The sequence below is a fragment of the Dama dama genome, unplaced genomic scaffold, assembly GCF_033118175.1.
Source record: "Dama dama isolate Ldn47 unplaced genomic scaffold, ASM3311817v1 ptg000183l, whole genome shotgun sequence".
NCBI lineage: Eukaryota > Metazoa > Chordata > Mammalia > Artiodactyla > Cervidae > Dama > Dama dama.
In genome coordinates, this window is record NW_026870983.1 from 1203229 (window position 1) to 1222859 (window position 19631).

Genomic DNA, 19631 nt, shown 5'->3' on the forward strand with positions numbered 1-19631 from the left:
GCATATCTGAGGTTATTGATATTTCTCCCAGCAATCTTGATCCCAGCTTGTGCCTCTTCCAGCCTAGCGTTTCTCATGATGTCCTCTGAACATAAGTTAAATAAGCAGGGTGACAATATGCAGCCTTGGCATACTCCTTTTCCTATTTGGAACCAGTCTGCTATTTCGTGTCCAGTTCTAACTTTTGCTTCCTGACATGCATACACGTTTCTCAAGAGGCAGGTCAAGCGGTCTGGTTTCCCCATCTCTTTCAGAATTTTCCACAGTTTATTGTGAACCCACAGTCAAAGGCTTTAGCATAATCAATAAAGCAGAATTGGACATTTTTCTGGAGTGCTTTTGCTTTTTTGATGATCCAGCGGATGTTGGCAATTTGTTTGTTTGTTTATTTTGTTTTGGAGGCTAATTACTTTACAATATTGTAGTGGTTTTTGCCATACATTGGTCTGAATCAGCCATGGATTTACATGGGTTCCCCATCCCGATCCCCTCCCCTGCCTCTCTGTCCATCCCATCCCTCTGGGGCTTCCTAGTGTTGAGCTTTTTTGATGATCCAGCGGTTGTTGGCAATTTGATCTCTGGTTCCTCTGCCTTTTCTAAAACCATTTGATCATCTGGAAGTTCTTGATTCACATATTTCTGAACTCTGGCTTGGAGAATTTTGAGCATTACTTTACTAGCGTGTGAAATGAGTGCAGTTGTGAGGTAATTTGATCACTCTTTGGCATTGCCTTTCTTTGGGATTAGAATGAAAACTGACGTTTTCTAGTCCTGTGGCCACTGCTGAATTTTCCATATTTGTAGACATACTGACTGCAGCACTGTCACAAAATCATCTTTTAGGATTTGAAACAGTTCAACTGGTATACCATCACATCCACTAGCTTTGTTCATAGTGATGCTTCCTAAGGCCCACTTGAATTCACATTCCAGAATGTCTGGCTCTAGTTGAGTGACCACACCATCGTGATTATGTGAATCATGAAAATCCTATTTGTACAGTTTTTCTGTGCACCTTTTCCAACTCATCTTAATATCCTCTGATTCTGTTAGATTCATGCTGTTTCTGTCCTTTATTGTGCCCATCATTGCTTGAAAAGTTCCTACATGCAATGTTGCTGTCTCCAATTGGCTTGAAGAGATCTCTAGTCTTTCCCATTCTATTATTTTCCTTTATTTCTTTTCATTTATCTCTGAGGAAGGCTTTCTTATCTCTCTGTGCTATTCTGTGGAACTCTGCTTTCAAATGGGTATATCTTCCCTTTTCTCCTTGCTTTTTGGTTCTCTTCTTTTCACAGCTATTTGTAAGGCCTTCTCAGACAGCCATTTTGCTTTCTGAATTTCTTTTCTTGGGGATGGTCTTGATACCTGTCTCCTGTACAATGTCACGAACCTTCTTCCATAGATCATCAGACACTCTATGAGATCTAGTCCCTTAAAGCTATTTCTCATTTCAACTGCATAATCATAAGGAATTTGATATAGGTCATACCTGAATGGTCTAGTAGTTTTCTCCACTTTCTTCAATTTCAGTCTGAATTTGGCAATAAAGAGTTCATGATCTGAACCACAGTTTCAGGTCCCAGTCTTGTTTTTGCCGACTGCATAGAGCTTCTCCATCTTTGATTACAAAGAATATAACCAATCTGATTTCACCATTGCACTCTCAAGTAATCAACCTAACCTTAAACCTAAAGCATTTAGAGAAAGAGAAAGCAAACATAATTCCCCAAGGTGAAGATAAGGGGGAAAAATGATAAAGAACAGAGCAGAAATAAAAGAAAAAAGAAGTGATGAAAACAATAGCCAACATCAATAACACTAAAAGGGAGCTCTTGGAGAGCATAAACAAGAGATAAATCATGCACCAGATTTAGTTTAAAAAGAGAAAACACTCATCAATAAAACTAGACATGAAAAGGAGACAATATAACTGATACCATAGCAATAATAAAAAATCATAAGAGACTACAACAAAAAACTATATGACAATAAAATTTAAAATTTGAAATCCAAGGACAAATGCACCATAACTCAACTAAGAAGAAACAGAAAAATATAAGCACAGAAATTACAAGCACTAATATTGTAACTGTGATGAAAAATTTCCAGTTAATAGAATTCAAGGGCCAAATGGCTTCATCGGGAAATTTTATGAATCATTCAGAGAACTGCTAACACATTCAGTTCTGAAACTTTTCCAATATACCACAGTAGACAGGAAATCCACAAACTCATCCTATAAGATCATCATCACCATGATACCATCACCAAGATAACAGAGAAAATGAAAGGTAGAGACCAATATCACATAGATGAACAGAGGTAAACATCCTTAACAAAATACAAGCAAAAATATCCATCAATACCTTAAAACGATCAAATGTCATTATTACATGGGGTTTATCCCAGATATGCAAACATTCTTCAGTAGTTGAAAATCAATCCATCAGATACACTGTAACAAATTGAAGGGTTAAAACCATGTGATCACATCAAAAGATGCCAAAAAAACACTTTGATATAATTCAACATTTACTTTGATAAAAACTTTCCAGATACTGAGCATAGTAAAAACTACCTCAACTTAGCAAAGGCATACAAATCAAAACTACAATGAAGTATCACTTCACCCATTCCAAATGGCAATTATTAAAAAACATCTACAAGAGGGGACTTCCATGGTGGTCCACTGGCTAACACCATGATCCCCATGCAGGGGTCTCAGGTTTTATCCCTGGTCATGGAACTAGATTCAACATGCAAGAACTGAGGCCTGTGGCAACCAAATGAAGAAGTTATATATAACTATACTATATAGTATACTATTACTACATATTACATTAAGATATATATATACTATATATTATATATATGCATATATATAGACACATACATATCATTATAAAATGATATATGAAGGAGATGGTGCAGAGAAAAGGGAATCCTCCTGCCCTCTGGCACTATTGTCAGGAATGTAAATGAATACTGCCATGATACAGAACAGTATTGAAGTTCTTTAGATAACTAGGAATAAAACTACCATATAACCCAACAATCCCACTATTTGGCATGTACAAAAAGGAGACCATAATTGAAAAGGACATATGTACCCCATTATCCATTGCAACACCATTTACAGTAGCCAATAGAAGGAAGAAATCTCAGTGTCCATCAAATGAAGAATGGATAAAGAAGCTGTGGTACACATATAAAGTGGACAATTACTCACCCATTAAAAGGAAAACAATTGGATTATTTGTACAGTTACAGATCATTCTAGAGCCTATTATATACAGAGTGAAGTAATTAAACAAGGGAAAGACCAATGTTGCACATTAATGCGTATAACTGGAATCTAGAAAACAGGTACTGAAGGACCCATTTGGAGGCAGGGAAGAGATGAAGGCATAGAAAACAGACTTGTGGACATAGAGTGGGAAGGACAGATGGAAAGAATTGAACAAGATCCACTGACATATGTAAGATGTTAAGTATGTAGTAGATAGCTAGTGAGAAGTTCCTGGTCAGTGCTATGGGTTGATCTGGCAGAGTGGGTTGTGGGGTGGGAGCGGAGACTCTAGAGGGAAATGGGAGGACTGCTCAAAAGGGAGGCTCAGCTATATATACTAATAACTGATTTACCTTGCTATGCAGCAGAAACTAACACAACATTGTCAATCAATTATACTCCAAATTTTAATCATTTTTTCCAAGAGAAGAAAGAAAACCAGTCCATGGTCAACTTGTGCAAGTGACAAGAAAAGCATCACCGTGCATGTGTCCAGTAAAATGTGTACCAAGGACTGCTTGTGTGTGTACAGATAAAGCAACAACTTAAAATGCAGAGCTGAGTTGGCCAGAATACATTCAGACTTGAATGTTTTTTCACGTCACTCATTTTTCATTGTTCGTAAAAGTAAAGAAGCTGTAACAATTGATGTCACCAATTTATGAAAACATTAATTCCCTCAAGTTTTAATAAGTAAAACAAACTTTTCACTTTCAGACCTATGCTAAGTAGGAATTAGTATAGGTTAAAACTGAGATGCTGCACAAGAATCCCTTATTTTGCAATTCTAGAATGTGTGCTACTGACTGGGAAAAATACATAGGCTAAAAGTGGAGAATTATGATTTATTCTTCAGGGTTTTCATCCTAAGAAGGATTTAATCATGCAGAGCAACTTCTCAAGTATTGCAAAAAGACTGCAGTGAAGAAGGATAGGGGGAGCCAGGTTTTACAGAAGTTTTGGGAAAATGATCAAATATGCAGAATGTTCAAATATTATGATTAATTAAAGAAAAACTGGATACCTCAAGTGAATGGATTTAGATATGTTCTACCTATGGGAAGATGCAAGAATCTAGATTCCTTGAAATGATACCTTTGAAAAGAACATTAACTGCAGCTATCATCTCTTCTTTCTTTCTCAAGCCAGATTTGGGCAACACTGGTAGCAGCTGTGCTAACTGAAGACTTGATAACGGGCAACCTGATTTCATCCAGAATCCCCTCAACATTTGCCTTCAGTGATGGCTGCAATGGCTTATGACTTGATGACTTTAGCATCTTTTGTTTACTGATATGGCTGGTAACATTCTTGGTACAAAGTGTGCTCTATTCTCTAAAACCTCAGAAAAAGTTATTGTCTATAGACAGATTCTTGTATCCTAACAGAAACTGACGACAGGCTTCTACATCAACAGGACTTAAAGTGGCCCTAAAGTAATGTGAAGATTCCTGATACTGTTTACTACAGTTCCCAAAGAGAGAGGAGACTGGAAGCAAAATATGAATTTGAAAAACATGACCAGAAACACTTCAAGATCAAGGAAGGGTAAACATGAGGATGGATAGTGTTGCATTTTCAACATTCGTATATTTATATTTATATACCTACATTGATATATTCAAATAGACATGTATACATACACTGTGTATATACTTATCTACACACACACACACACATATATATGTACACAAACACATATATATCCATATATATCTGAATATTCTCTGAAATATTCTCTAAAATAGACCTTAGATTAAGACATAACACAAGACTTAGTATTTTAAATCATACCAAGTTCTCTGAAAACTAAGAAATGGAGCTAGAAGTTAAAAATGGGATACATGTTTGCAAATTTGTCAATGTACAGAAAATTAAAAAAGATGTTTCTAAAGAACCAATGAATCAAAGTGTAAGTCACAAGGAGAGTAAAAAAATACTCTGAGGTGAAAGTAAGTGCAAGCATATTTTAGCAAACAGCCTGATACTGCAAAAGTATATACCTGCAATTATATACCCACTATGAGATGTATATCAATACCCAAACAAAAGAAAAGTATGCACCTATACATTAGACATATACATAGGCATGTATAAATATAGATGTATGCATATATATGCATAAGCAAAATGGCTGTCTGAGGAGGTCTTACAAATAACTGAAAAGAAGAGAAGTGAAAAGCAAAGGAGAAAAGGAAAGATATTCCCATTTGAATACAGAGTTCCAAAGAATAGCACGAAGAGATAAGAAAGCCTTCCCCAGCAATCAATGCGAAGAAATAGATGAAAACATAAGAATGGGAAAGACTAGAGATCTTTTCAAGAAAATTAATGATACCAAGGTAATATTTCATGCAAAGATGGGCTCAATAAAGGACAGAAAAGATATGGACCTAATAAAAGCAGAACATATTAAGAAGAGGTGGCAATAATACACAGAAGAACTATACATAAAAGATTTTCACGACCAAGATAATCATGATGGTGTGATCGCTCACAGTCACCTAGAACCAGGCGTTCAGGAATGTGAAGTCAAATGAGCCTCAGAAGCATCACTATGAACAAAGCTAGTGGAGGTGTTGGAATTCCAGTTGAGCTATTTCAAATCCTAAAAGATGATGCTGTGAAAGTGCTGCACACAATCTGTTTGCAAATGTGGAAAACTCAGCAGTGGCCACAGGGCTGGAAAAGGTCAGTTTCTACTTCCAATCCTAAAGAAAGGCAAAGCCAAAGAGTACTCAGACTACTGCACAGTTATACTCATCTCACGTGCTAGTAAAGTAATGCTCAAAATTCTCCAAGCCAGAGTTCAGAAATACGTGAAATCATTAAATTCGAAATGTTCAAGCTGGCTTTAGAAAAGGCAGAGGAACCAGAGATCAAATTGGCAGCATCCATTGGATCATTGAAAAAGCAAGAGAGTTACAGAAAAACATTAATTTCTGCTTTATTAACTATGCCAAAGCCTTTGTGTGGCTCACAATAAACTACAGAAAATTCTGAAAGAGATGGGAATACCAGATCACCTGTCGTGCCTCTTGAGAAACCTGTATGCAGGTCAGGAAGCAACAGTTAGAACTGGACATGGAACAACAGACTGATTACAAATAGGAAAAGGAGTACATCAAGACTGTATATTGTCACCCTGCTTATTTAACTTAAATGCCGAGTACATCATGAGAAATGCTGGACTGGAGGAAACACAAGCTGGAATCAAGGTTGCTGGGAGAAATGTCAAGAAAGTGAAGAAGAAAGTGAAGAATAACTAAAGAGCCTTTTGGTGTAAGTGAAAGAGGAGAGTGAGAAAGTAGGCTTAAAGCTCAACATTCAGAAAACTAAGATCATGGCATATGGTCCCATTGCTTCACGGGAAATAGATGGGGAAACAGTGGATGGCTTTATTTGGAGGGACTCCACAATCACTGCAGATGGTGAATGCAGCCATGAAATTAAAAGATGATTACTCCTTGGAATGAAAGTTATGACCTATGTAGACAGCATATTAAAAAAGCAGAGACATAACTTTGTCAACAAAAATCCTTCTAGCCAAGGCTAAAGTTTTTTCAGTGGTCATGTATGGATGTGAGATTTGGACTATAAAAAAAGCTGAGCATGGATGAATCAATTCTTTTAAACTATGGTGTTGGAGAAGACTCCTGAGATTCCCTTGGGCTGCAAGGAGATACAACCAGTCCATCCTAAAGAAGATCACTCCTGGGTGATCATTGGAAGGACTGATGTCAAGGCTGAAACTCCAATATTTTGGCCACCTGATGTGAAGAACTGACTCATTGGAAAAGACCCTGATGTTAGGAAAGATTGAGTACAGGAGGAGAAGGGGACAACAGAGGATGAGATGGTTGGATAACATCACTGATTCAATGAATATCAGTTTATGTGGACTCTGGGAGTTGGTGATGGACAGGGCAGCATGGATTGATGCTGTTCATGGGGTCACAAAGATTCGGACACATCTGAGCGACTGAACTGAACTGATTGCCAATTCAACCTCTTTTTTATGAGTCTTCTCATTTTTTTCCGATTTTTAAAACTGTTTTAGTCACTCTTATTCTACCAATTTGATTGTTTCACATAGATTGAAACTTTCATTGAGAGAAATTCCTGTCCTAAAAACCTAACATTCCTCCTTATTTAGTATGTTTCATAGCAATGACATCTTATTCATTCTCATTTCTGTAACTGAATCTCTTTTTATTTGTTCCGTTTACCCAATATTCTTTTGCTTTTTTGTTCAATTTTCTCTATTTTTATACTATTTATATTATTTTATTCCCATATCAATATTTATTGATTTCCTGTTTGTCCTTGCTGTGAATTTAGATTTTTTTTTCCCCAACTTTTGAAGACGTCATTAGCTTCTTCACAGGATTGGAGGGCTTCCTTTTTATGTAAGCTTAAATATAAAAGGATTCTGCTTTTGCTGTATCTGATGACCTGATTCATTATGTTTCCATTTTGATTCACCTTGGAATATATTTTCATTTCCCCTGTGAGTTATTCTTTGACTCATTGATCCCTTTGGAATATGTTGTTTAATTTTCCACACATTATTATGTGTCAAATTTTTCTCCTGTTGTTGGTTCCAATTTACATGTCTTGGATGCCAGAGACCATATTTGGTATAATTTACATTACCTATGGTTTTTTCATGGCTTCATATAAACCCAATTCGTGAGAATATACTAGGGAATATTCCAAGTGTAGTTGACAAAAATGTGTATTCTTCTGTTCCTTTTGGGTGGAATGTTCTGCACATTTGTGTTTGGCCCACTGGTTTTTATTGTCGTTTAGGTTTTCTCTTCCCTCAATGGTCTTATCTTCTTGAATTATTTCGATATTTATTGTTGGACTAGACTTCTTGCTCATGTTTTGCAGTTTTTACATGTCATATTAGCCTGAAGGCAGAGAAACAATTCAAATATTAGGTAACTGTAACTTTTTGATGATGTGAACTTATGTGTGTGAGAGAGAGAGAGAGAAAGAGAGAGAGAGATACCCTTATATCATTAATATAAAAATAATATGACAAAATATGTAATTAATATAACAATTGGAATGACTGATGCTGAAGCCACAACTCCAATATTTTGGTCACGTGATGTGAAGAACTGACTCATTTGGGAAGATTCTGCTGCTGGGAAAGATTGAAGGCAAGAGGAGAAGGGGAAGACAGAGGATGAATGGTTGGATGGCCTCACCAACTCAACGGAGAGGAGTTTGAGTAAACTCCAGGAGTTGGTGATGGATAGGGAGGCCTGGTGTGCTGCAGTCCTTGTGGTTGCAAAGAATTAGATAAGATTGTGAGACTGAACTAAATGATACTTAATGTCATTTGTTTCATACCATTTTTTATTTAAAGTCATTTTGTCTACTAGTCGTATAGTCACTATAGCTGTTGATTACTTGCATAAAATTTTCATTACAACCTAATTCTGAAAATCTATTCAAATCTAAGCTTTGTCTCTTTGACAGCCTATACCTGCCATATATTTTTTAAATCCATTATCCCAAATTCTAGAATACCACTATAATACTTTTGTTATTGTTGTTGTTATTTCTTTTAGTAAATATATTTTGGAGTGATTTTAAGAAGTAGCTCTAGAGACTTTGATTGTTATAGTTCAGTCATCTAGTGATGTTCAACTCTTGTGACTTCCTGGACTGCAGCACAGACCTCCCTCTCTTTCACTGTCTCCCAGAATTTGCTCAAATGCATGTCAATTGAATTAATGATGATTAGGGTCCTAAGATAGCAGAGAAATAGGACAGGGAGGCTACTTGCTCCCCCACAAATTTATCAAAAGATCATTTGAACACTGAGCAAATACCACAAAATGACTTCTGAACACTGGGAGAGAACACCATGTACCCAGAAAGGCAGCCCATTTTATTCAAAAGGAAGTAGGACAAAATATATAAGATAAAAAGAGATACAACGAGTAGGGATGGAGACCCATCCTGAGAAGGGAGTCTTAAAAAAGAAATTTCCAAACACCAGGAAACCTTGTCACCAGCGGGTCTGTGGGGAGTTTTGGAATCTCAGAGGGCAACATAAACGGGAGGAAACAATAAATAAATAACACCCACAGATTACGTGCCTAAACTGCAACTCCCACTGGAGAAGTAGCACAGACGCTTGCATCTGCTACCAGCAAGAGGGAGCTGAACAGGGAAGCACGGGCTGCATTGCTTATGGTAAGGACCAGGCTTGAATGCCCTGATGGCAATATGAGGGAGCTAACATGAGTTAGCTCAAACTGTGAGATAGCCAGAGAGGAAAAACTAAAAAGGAGGAAAGAGAGAGTGAGAGAACTTTCCCACAAAAACCTCTAACTTAAGTCACTTCCAGGTGCACTCACAGAACAAAGGACTGAACGAATACCAGAGGAGAGTTATCCAGCTGTGGACCAGCCCATCCCCCACTGGAGGCAGGGAGGTAGGCAGGCGACAGCCAGGGCATAAAGGCAAGGGGAAAACTCAGCCCCAGAGATGGCATCCCCTACCAAAAATGAGCAGGCTCCCCGTTGCTCACCAAGTCCTCCTGGGATCCTGGATGGTTGAAATCAATCAAGATGGTTTCAGCCAGAGATTAGTGCCCCAGGAGAGACACACAGCACACCTGAGATGGCAGTCCCACTGACACCCAGAAAATTGAGTGGCTGGGATGGGGGAGGTAATAAGATGCACTACCCAGCTGGGAAGAGTGTGTTTGCTAAGCACCTTGTAGCCTGAGATGTGCAGACCTGGGAAGGGCACAAAACGCAGGCCCAACTGAGTTTGTGCCTTTGTGGAATGCCCAAGGACATACACACAGAGGAAAACAGAACTGCAAGAGACACCTGTACCCCAATGTTCATCACAGCACTGTTTACAATAACCAGGACAGGGAAGCAACTAGATGTCCATAGACAGACAAATGGATAAGAAAACTTGGGTACATATACACAATGTAATATTACTCAGCTATTAAAAAGAACGCATTTGAATCCAGCCTAATGAGGTGGATGAAACTGGAGCCTATTATACAGAGTGAAGTAAGTCAGAGAGAAAGACACCAATACAGTAGAGTAATACATGTATATATATGGAATTTAGAAAGACGGTAATGATGACCCTATATGGAGACAGAAAAAGATACAGAGATGCGTAACAGTCTTTCGGGCTCTGTGGGAGAAAGCAAGGGTGGGATGATTGAGAGAACAGCATTGAAACATGTATATTATCATATGCGAAACAGATTACCAGTCCAGGTTCCATGTATGAAAGAGGGTGCTCAGGGCTGGTGCACTGGGATGATGCTGAGGGATGGAATGGGGAGAGAGGTGGAAGACGGGTTCAGGATGGGAAACACATGTACACCCATGGCTGATTCATGTTAATGTATGGGAAAAAAAAAAACATAATATTGTAAAGTAAATAGCCTCCAATTAAAACAAATTAATTAATCAAATAAAAATAGAAGAAGAAAAAAAAAAAAGAAATTTTTGCCCTTAGCTATAATTTCAAACCCAAAGTTCAATGGCCTCATTTTATATGTAGTCAAATTTGCTACTTTCTATGTAGTCAAATTTGCATGCTTTGAGCAATATCAACTTAAAGGCAACTACATCTTCTATTTCATTGCTGCTGCTGCTGCTGCTGCTGCTACTTCTAAGTCGCTTCAGTCGTGTCTGACTCTGTGCGACCCCATAAACGGCTGCCCAACAGGCTCCACCGTCACTGAGATTCTCCAGGCAAGAACACTGGAGTGGGTTTCCATTTCCTTCTCCAATACATGAAAGGGAAAATTGAAAGTGCCAGGTACTGATTATTCTTTCTCACTCCCTTTTAACTTCTTTTCATATTCTGCTTTAAGTGGCAGGTACTTCTCAAAGAGAACAAGATTAATCCCCTTTTCCTTTGAGATATCTGGGAAAAGGTATGGTTATGGACATCGAGTGTATCATGCTGAAAAACTACTGTTTTAATGCAAAAAAAAAAAAAAAAAAATTATTAAACTGCACCTCATTGCCTTACCAAGGGAAGCCTGGATACATGATACATTACCTTGGTGATTATTTCCCATATGGCTTTAATAAATCAATATCTTTAACTCTCAAAAAATTGTACAGAATATAGCTCAATACATTAGTAATCATTGTACATTAATTCAATTTTCTTTCCTTTACTTATTTATTTTATAATTGGTGCCTAAATAGTAAAAGTTAAAACAAAAATTTAAGTGAGGTAAATGGAGAAGATTGGGGTAAAATGTAGAAAAATTGATGGGAGAAGGTCAGAGGATGGAATTAGATGTTTAAAGCTTAACAAGGAAATGTGTAACTGCAGAGCCTAAAGAGGTCAATATGACTTCAATGTTGTTACCCTACAACATTGTTTTTATTTTAGCAAATCACAGAATAGTCTTACATACAAAATATATAAGATCTGCTCAGATGCCAAACAAAGGAATATCTTTAAAGCATTCTGATTTAAAATGTCGTTAGAGAGAAATCATTCAACCACAAAATAACTTCCAACTTTAGGCCTAGAGAAAAGTAGCAGAGAACTTCTGTGCACTTCATAGGTGTTCTTCAGTGAGTCCCTACGTTTTCTTTTCCTTTCCTTAATTGCATTTCAAGCATATAAGATTGTCTCTGTGCTTGTATGTGTCCATCAGTGTAAGAATGTTTTCATAAGTCTATGTCTGTGTTTTCATTTTATGTATTTCAGGGTAAATAGTTTGTTGAAAAGTACATGTGAAAAGGCACACAGGTGAAATCAGAGAGAGTTGACTCTTGCAATTGGGAGAGTTGACCCTCCCTCCTTGCAATCGTTTTGCCTATACCCTCTAGTTCCCTGGAGATTTTCTCAGTTATTTAAATTTCTTAATTTAAGTAATCTTTGTCCAGTAGCTAAAAAGGGGAAATTTACACTTTGTAGAAAAAAATCATTCATGGGTAAATTAATAATAAACAAAGAATTATAAAATGACAATTTAAAAATATTTGGAAGGTAGCTGACAAAGGGCATATTTGCCCAATTTATACAGAGTTCAAAATTAAAAATAAGAAGATGAAACACCTGATAGAAGATAAACAAGCAGTAAAAAAAGGAACAAAGAAATACAAATTACTCAGAAGAAAAATAAGCAAAATTAACAAAAAACAGGAGGAAAATTTGAACCTAATTGGTAATAAAAACAAGTGGAAACCAAAACAATAATGGAAGACAATTTCTTACCATGCAAATTGCCAGAAGTTCAAATAAAGCATTGAGTGATACCAACTTTTTCCTACAAATTGAGGATGAGAGGTGAGGAAATGAGTGCTCATGCATTGTTGTGAAAGCATAAAGTGATAAAACTTTCTGAAAGACAATGTGACAGTATCTAGCAAACTTATACATTTATGGAGCCACTTAGCAAGACCTTGTTTGGAATTTTCATTGCAGATGCATATATGCAATTTCACCAAGATTATATACACGATGTTCATGGCAATATTTTTTCCCATCATCCTAGAACATCTCTTGGGCCCCTTCCTCACACAGCCCTTCACCCACGAAACACCAGTTTTCAGTTCTATCAGTATAGATTAGTTTTGACTCATCTAGAGTTTTCTATAGTTGGATCATAGAGGATGTTCACCTCTTGTTGCTTTAAAATGTTGTGTGACTTTCTTCTGTACAGCAAAGTAAATCAATTGTGAGTAAGTTTCCTTCCCACTTCACTCACCGAAAAGCATTGAGGACAGCTACCTGTGCTACACTGATAGTTCTCATTAGTTATCAAGGCATTATTCTCCAAAATACACAAAGAGCATATATAGCCAGTTATCAATAAAAAGAAAAGTCAGTAAAAACAGGCAGATCTAAATAGATTTATTTTCAAAGAAGACATACAGGTGACCAACAAGAATGTGAAAAGAAGCTCAAAATCTCTAATTATTAAGGAAATACAAATCAAAACTACAATCACTTCATGTCAACATGGATAGCCATCAACAAAACCTCTACAAACATTAATCGAGAGACGGTGTGGGGAACGGGAACCCTCGAACTGTCAGTGGGCATATAAATCGGTACCATATCTATAGTGAACGGTATGGCAGCTCCTTAAAAACCTAAAAATAAAATCACCATGTGACCTACTGCTGGGCATTTTCCAGGATAAAACTAATTCAAATGATGCAGGCAAATTAACACACAGAAATCCCTTGCATTCCTATACACCAACAATGAGAAAACAGAAAGAGAAATTAAGGAAACAATTCCATTCACCATTGCAGCGGAAAGAGTGAAATACTTAGGAATATATCTACCTAAAGAAACAAAAGACCTATATATAGAAATCTATGAAACACTGATGAAAGAAATCAAAGAGGACACAAATAGATGGAGAAATATACCATGCTCATGGATCAAAAGAATCAATATAGTTAAAATGAGTATACTACCCAAAGCAATCTATAGATTCAATGCAATCTCATTCAAGCTACCAAGAGTATTTTTCACAGAACTAGAACAAATAATTTCACAATTTGTATGGAAATACAAAAAACCTCAAATAGCCAAAGAGATCTTGAGAAAGAAGAATAGAAGTGGAGGAATCAACCTGCCTGGCTTCAAGCCACGGTCATCAAGACAGTATGGTACTTGCACAAAGACAGAAATGTACATCAATGGAACAAAATAGAAAGCCCAGAGATAATCCACATAACTATAAACGGGTCTTGACACCACAAAGCCTCATCCTGACCCTTATAGGGGAGGATGCGAAGCAGCTCGCTTGATTTGGTGAGAGAAATAAGGCATTTATATTGCAGTGTTCATCATCTGACACTATATGTTTCATATCTATAAGATGAAATTGAGTCTATTTTTATGATTTCTATGTCTCTGCTTTATTAAAGAACATACAAAACACAACTCTTCCAAGTATTTTAATGTCTCTGTCTGAAAGTTCTAAAAGCTATGCACTCTGCATATAAGTTAGATAATCAGGGTGACAATATATAGCCTCACATTCACAGTATTCAGGCTTGCATTCTGTTATATCTCACCTTTCACCATTACCTAGTTTTTAATATCTTGCCTAAAATGCCACTAGACCGTTCAGGTGTGACTGAAATCAAATCCCTTATGACTATACAGTGAAAGTGAGAAATAGATTTAAGGGACTACATCTGATAGACAGAGAGCCTGATCAACTATGGACGGAGGTTCATGACATTGTACAGGAGACAGGGATCAAGGCCATCCCCATGGAAAAGAAATGCAAAAAGGCAAAATGGTTGTCTCAGGAGACCCTTACAAATAGCTCTGAAATGAAGAGAAGCAAAAAAACAAAGGAGAAAAGAAAGATATTCCCATTTGAATGCAAGGTCCCAAAGAATAGCACAGAGATATAAGAAAGACTTCCTTAGTGATCAATGCAAAGAAAGAGAGGAAAACAGTAGAATGGGAAAGACTAGAGATCTCTTCAGGAAAATTAGAGATACCAAGGGAATATTTCATGCAAAAATGGGCTCAATAAAGGAGAGAAATGGTATGGACCTAACAGAAGCAGAACATATTAAGAAGAGGTGGCAAGAATACACAAAAGAACTCTCCAAAAAAGATCTTCATGACCCAGATAATCATGATGGTGTGATCACTCACCTAGAGCCAGATAGCTTGGAATGTGCAGTCGGGTGGGCCTTAGAAAGCATCACTATGAACAAAGATAGTGGATGTGATGTAATTCCAGTTGAGCTATTTCAAATCCTAAAAGATGATGCTGTGAAAGTGCTACACTCAATATGCCAGTAAACTTGGAAACCTCAGCAGTGGCCATAGGACTGGAAAAAGGTCAGTTTTCATTCCAGTCCCTAAGAAAGGCAATCCCAAACATGGCTCAAACTACTGCACAGTTGCACTCATCTCACACGCTAGTAAAGTAATGCTCAAAATTCTCCAAGACAGGCTTCAGCAATACGCGAACCAAGAACTTCCAGATGTTCAAGCTGGTTTTAGAAAAGGCAGAGGAATCGGAGATCAAATTGTCAACACCTGCTGGATCATCAAAAAAGCAAGAGAGTTCCAGGAAAACACCTATTTCTGCTTTATTGACTATGCCAAAGCCTTCAACTGTGTGGATCACAATAAACTGTGGAACATTCTGAAAGAGATGGGAATACCAGAATACCTGACCTGCCTCTTGAGAAACCTGTATTCAGGTCAGGAAGCAACAGTTAGAACTGGACATGGAACAACAGACTGGTTCCAAATAGGAAAAAGAGTACTCAAGGCTGTATATTGTCACCCTGCTTATTTAGCTTACATGCAGAGTACCTCATGAGAAATGCTGGGCTGGAAGAAGCATAAGCTGGAATCAAGATTACCAGGAGAAATATCAATAACTTCAGATATGCAGATGACACCACCCTTATGGCAGAAAGTAAAGAGGAACTAAAAAGCCTCTTGATGAAAGTGAAAGAGGAGAGTGAAAAACTTGGCTTAAAGCCATTCAGAAAAGTAAGATCATGGCATCTAGTCCCATCACTTCATGGGAAATAGATGGGGAAACACTGGAAACAGTGTCAGACTTTATTTTGGGGGGCTCCGAAATCACTGCAGATGGTGGCTGCAGCCATGAAATTATAAGACACTTACTCCTTGGGAGGAAAGTTATGACCAACCTAGATGGCACATTAAAAAGCAGAGACATTACTTTGCCAGCCAACTTCCATCTAGTCAAGGCTATGGTTTTTCCAGAGGTCATGTGTGGATGTGAGAGTTGGACTGTGAAGAAAGCTGAGCACTGAAACATTGATGCTTTTGAACTGTGGTGTTGGAGAAGACTCTTGACCGTCCCTTGGACTGCAAGGAGATCCAACCAGTCCATCCTAAAGGAGATCAGTCCTGGGTGTTCATTGGAAGGACTGATCCTGAAGTTGAAACTCCAATACTTTGGCCACCTCATGTGAAGAGTTGACTCACTGGAAAAGACCCTGTTGCTGGGAGGAACTAGGAGCAGGAGGAGAAGGGGATGACAGAGGATGAGATGGCTGGTTGGCATCACCGACTCAATGGGCATGAGTTTGAGGAAACTCCGGGAGTTTGTGATGGATAGGGAGGCCTGGCATGCTGCGATTCATGGGGTCACAGAGTCAGACACGACTGAGTGACTGAACTGAGAATACGTCCATGATAATTTGGTTGTGTTGAAGTGTCTGTGGAAATGAGAATCATTCCATTTTTCTCCCGTAAGGTGCTATTAAAGCACCTTAAAGACCACCTAATTTGGGGCCATCTACCAAAAACTTTTTCCATCCCACCTCCTTTGCTCAGTGTTCACATAACTCTCCTCAGTTTTCTACTTTCCCGTGTGAAACCCCTGTCTTCAGGCTGTGAGGCTGCACTAAATACACTTGCCTTTGCTCCACTTGGATTTGTCTTGGTTCAAGTCTATGACTCATGGTGTAGTACACAGGCTTGTGTTTTAACACGGTGATGTGGTTGAGGCAGATAAATACGTGATTCAAATTGTGCTGGGTGATCCCAAGAAGCAAATGACCACCTGCAACACATTTTTATCCACAAGAAGAGTTGAAATTTGCCCAGAGGTGTGTGAGCCTCATTTGCAAAGGTCTTCTCAACACGTGCCCTTACAAACCTCCTTTCTCATCTTGTTTTCCTGCTGGCACCTCAACTGGAAGTGGAGGCCATGACAGAATTCATTTCCATGAATAAATACCACAAACTTCCTGCTTCTTGGAGGAAACAATAAGTATTCATGTCGTATCCATGTAGTTCCCAAATCCTGTCATAGTTGTGTTTGCTCTGGAGGAAAAGGGAACGAGCTGCTTGCTTCACCAGAGTTCTTGTGTTCCTAATTGATAAGCAGGGTCCGCCAGACTGAGGTGTGCCCCCTGGGGAAGCAGTTTTTTGTCTTAGTGGGACTTCCTGGGTTTCCTGTGAAATGCTTACATCCTGGTGTCCACTGGTTGCTTATTCATCCAGGATGTATCACACTGCTTAAAAGTTTATGAACTAGAACAAAGCACACCATAAATTAACACAAAGAATAACTCTTAAAATTTTTAGAACAAAGAACCTAAAACATGACAGAAAAATGTGAAAAAGACATGAGTCAACAGTGCTACATCTTCACAATTGGCTGCTCACTTTGTTAAGCGATGTTCAAAAGACATGATCAGCCAATTGACAAGAGAGATATGGAACTAGACACTAACAATATTGAAAATATATTTAATCTCACTAAGGTAAGAAAAATCATATTAAAATTCCCTTGAGAAATCAAACTGATCCAGAAGTGGCATAGATTTCAGAAATTGCAAACAGGAACATTAAACAACTTCAAATAACTGAGTTTGTTATGTTGTAAAGTTAAGTAGAGACACGAAAATCATCAAAAGGACACACTTTCATTTTGTAGATATGAAAACTACAGAATCAGATGACAAACACAATGCATATAATAAATAACAGATTATACAGGACAGCAGGAGAAAATTGTGCACTTGCACAGGCAGCAAGAGAAAGTGTTCAGAATGAAGCACAGACTACACCAGTACACACAAAGTATGACACAGCATAATCTATTGATCTTTGTCCCCTGAAGAATCCAGCATTGATTAAGCATTTGAAACTCAAACAGCATAATTCAAGTTACTAAAAACTAAAAATGAAACACAGTAGACTTATCTCAATAAATGCTAAAAAATAATTTCATGAAATCTAATTTATGTTCCTTTGTTGGGAATATCCCCTGGAGAAGGGCATGGCATCCCACTGAAGTATTCTTGACTGGAGAATCCCCAAGGCCAGAGGAGCCTGTTAGGCTTATTCTCCATGAGGTCACAAACACCTGTACACAACTGAGTGACTGAGCACATTCTGTAAAAATAGGAAAAAAAAAAAAAGAAAGAAAGAAAAGAAAGGAAAAAATGAAAAGAAAACTCTTAACAAACTAGAAACAGAAAACTTCCTCAACCTTATGAAGGTAATAAACAATATAGTTAACATCACACTTTAGGGAAAAACAATGAGAATTTTACTTCTAAGATCAGAATTAACAAAAAGATGTCCAGTCTCATTATATTGAATTTCTCTCCATGAAATTTTAGAAAATGATAGAGAAGTTATGCAGTTTGTGAAAGAAGAATTAAACTGTTTTCATTTGTCAGTGACATCTATGGAGAATATTTAATGGAATATATAGCAACAAAATAAGTAAAACTGAATGGAGTAGGTCATATGCCTAGGAGTAGGTCATATGGTGACTACATTTTTACTTTTTTAAAGTAGTTTCAATATGGTTCACCATCATGGTAGTACCAATTTTCATGCCCACTGACAGTGCAAGAGGGTCCCCTTTTTGCCACAATGTCTCCAAATTATTGTTTGTAGAATGTTTGATGATGGCTTCTTTTGAGTGGTGTGAAGTAGTACCTTGTTGTAGTTTTGATTTGCATTTCTCTAATAGCTAGTGGTGTTGAGCATCTTTTCCTGTGTCTGTTGGCCATATGTATGACTTCTTTGGGGAAAAAAATGCCTACTTAGATATCCCATTTATTGATTGAGGTGTTTTGTTTGTTTGCTTAAATTGGGATACACGTGCTGTTTGCAAATTTTGGAGACGAATGCCTTGATAACTAATGAGAACTATCTATATAGCACAGGTAACTATCCTCAATACTCTTTGGTGACCTAAATGGAAGTAAACATAAAAAGAACGCACACCCGAATTACTTTGCTGTAGAACAGGAAATAACACAACATTCTAAAGCAATTACATGTTTACATAATGTATGCTCCATTTATAGAAAGTTCTAGGAGAGGCAAAACTAATCTATACTGATAAAACAGAGAAAAGGGTTTGCATGGGGGAAGAGCAGTGTTGGAAAGTGACCCAAGAGATTTTCTAGGATAATAGGAAAGAAAGATTACAATGAGCATCATATATATAATTTTGGTGAAATTGCATAAATAGTTCTGCAATGTAAACTGGAAATAATCCTAAGTAGATCCATGCATTTATAAATTTACGAGAAAGAGTCAAACTGTCCTTCAGAAAGTTGCATCAATTTATTCTTTCAAAACAATGCATGAGCACGCATTTTCCAGCCTCTTATCCTCAATTTGGAGGAAATATTTTTTTTTTTTTATCACTCAACGGTTTCATTGAACTTTCGGCAATTTGCATTGTGAGAAATCATATTCCTTTATTGTTTTTGTTTGCATTTGTTTTATAACCAATTACATTTGACATTCCCTCCTGCTTTCTAGTCATTTTTCTTCTGAGTAAGTTGCATTTCTTTGTTCCCTTTGTTTC